The sequence below is a fragment of the Apium graveolens genome, chromosome 9 (assembly GCF_009905375.1).
Source record: "Apium graveolens cultivar Ventura chromosome 9, ASM990537v1, whole genome shotgun sequence".
NCBI classification, from domain to species: Eukaryota; Viridiplantae; Streptophyta; class Magnoliopsida; order Apiales; family Apiaceae; genus Apium; species Apium graveolens.
Window position 1 is genome coordinate 77726613 of NC_133655.1, and position 2918 is coordinate 77729530.

A 2918-nucleotide genomic window follows, 5' to 3' on the forward strand; every position below is an offset into this window, starting at 1 on the left:
ATGCGTTACAGCCCTTTTAAGCCATTAAAAGGTGTAACGCATTCCGTGAATGCGCCACAGGGTGTAACGCATTCCCAGAATACGCGACACCCCCCCGCGCGCGCGTGCGCCACAGGCGCCTGCAGCAGCCGCACCTGATCTGTCTTCTTCTCGAACAGCGTGCCTGACAGCTTCTGTTCCTTGCTTTGCTTTTTCTCCGTGCAGCAGCATTCAACCGTACAGCAACCAACACAGCCATACAAGGAACAGCAGCAGATACAAACATATATATATATATATTCTATATATACATATATTTACTTATTTAATTACGAATTTTAATTACAAGAACTTCAAAAATTCATAATAAAAAATCTATACATCATAAAATTATGAAAAAAATATCCAGACGATCTACAACACTTGTAGAACCCAGATCAACATTCAAAATTATTCTGAGTAACGATTTCTCATCAGACAATATTAATCCATGATATAACTTGTAAAAATCATAATTAATTCATACAAGCACATAAAATTCTAAATTTTTTACCACAGATCTATATGCATACAACCTAAGCTCTGATACCATTGTTGGATTTTAATCGCAGCGGAGGCATGGTAAAACACTTTTACACATATAAAATCCAAATAAAAGCATATAGATCGTGGTAAAAACATAGGGATCGATTACTAACCTTTAATATGCGATCCAAAAGCAACGATCGGAGATCCTTAGCAGGTGCTCCTCAAACGTGAAGCACTCCACCGGTATCCACCAAGAAAACGACGTTAAGGAGGAGGAGGAGGTGGAGAGAATTGGGTTTTATAAAATTTTTGGGGTTAGAATAAAAATAGGGTTTATAATAGTATATTTATTGGCAAAATTTTCAGCTGAAATTTTCCCATAAAATATTATTATTATTAACCCATTTATTATTCTCATTAATAATTAAAACACCTTTTAATTATTAATCATTTTTCTAAACACTTTAGAAATAATTCTCTCTCTTGATTTAATTTCCAAAATTAAATTCTTAATTAATAATATTAAGAACTTTTCTTAATTAATTTATAATCAATTAAATCTCATTTAATCAATTATTAAATTTGCCAATTAATTATTTATTTCATAAATAAATAATTATCAGCCATTATTAATTAATTCCTCCACCAGTAAATCATTCTCTTTTTATGGTGTGACCCTGTAGGTTCAATATTAAGCCGGTAGTAGAAATAAATAATAATAAAACTATTTTATCATTATTTATATAAATTCTCTAATTTATTAAATATGATTAATTAATTAATCACATTTATTCTACATCGTGAGGGATACTTCTCAGCATATTGCGACTATCCGGATAATACGAATTCACTGCTTAGAATACCAAGAACCTATTCAGTGAATAGTTACCGTACAATAAACTCCTTCTACCCTACAATGTCCCGATTAAATACAAGGCATGGATCTCTTGTCAAGCCTATCTAATTTAATCACTTGCTTACCAATTAATATGCTTATTTCTATGCAAATTAGAAACTCCTTTCTAATTTCATTCACTCTGGCCAGAGATTCCTGAACTAGCATAAGTGTATCAGCCTTGAACATTCGCTTCCTTCACTGAAAGGGGTAGATCCTTTATTGATCATACACTATCTTCGTCTACAAATTTCTATACCCAGTAGAGCCCTAATAATTGTCCCTGGAGACTAAGAACTAAACCAAAGCATAGTTCAGTATACACAAGGTGACTATGATGACCTCAAGTCTAAGGATACTTGTACAACTATCACTATGTGAACAACTACTGACACGTGAGTGAACTCCATCAGTTGTTCAGCTGTGCGAGTCATGTTCAGTGAACTTATTCTATAATAAGCACCTGCATACTAGCTATAGTGTCACCATACAAATGTCTATGAGAACCGACATCCTTCATAATGAAGCAAGCATAGTGTGTACCGATCTCTGCGGATTATTAATTACCAGTTAATAATCCTATGACCAGGAACTATTTAAGTTTAGAGTTATCATCTTTTAGGTCTCACTATTATGATCTCATCATAATCCATAAAAAGCTTTACTCTAAACTATGGTATATCTTATTTAAACACTTAAATAGATAAAGCCCGTAATAAAAACAAAACAAGTCTTTTATTAATATCAATGAAATCAAAACAGATTACATAGGAAGTTATTCCTAAATTCTAATACATGATTGGACTTAGGACATATTCCTTTCATATTTATTGTATGTATGTATGTATATATATGTATGTATGTATGCACATTTATACTATTATATTAAAGATGAAACATTAAAAGTTTGGTCCTTGGTCACTCAATCCAGAGCTAGATCAAACTAGTGAGAACTGTTAGATATAATCTTAAAAAATATTATACAAGAAGTATAAGGTTCAAATCCTACCAACAATATATTAAAATTAAAATTTATAATATATAATGATAAAAATAACCGTGATGCATTATAGAATTATTATAATAGGGGTATAAGGTTCGAATCCCAACAACAATATATTAAAATTATATTTTACAATATATAATGATAAAAATAACCGTGCATCGTACGCGTTATATACTAGAATTAATTATACAATAATTGATTATTTTTAATAAATGAATGGCGAGATGAATTAAATATTGTATAGATATTAATGTAGCGGTATAATTGTCATATGAATTAATTTGCTCAAGAAACCCCTGACAATCTTAACAACCTATGTGACAGTGGGAGTATATGATATATGTCACATAATTATTAACAGTGAAGTATAAGTCGTACATATGTGTATAAATAGTTTATTTTATTTTTTATTTCATAATATTTAACATAATATTTGGCTTTTTTATTGTGTTGGAGGACGATGTTTAATTGATGACAAATAAAAATATATGAGTATGTATCTATGTATAT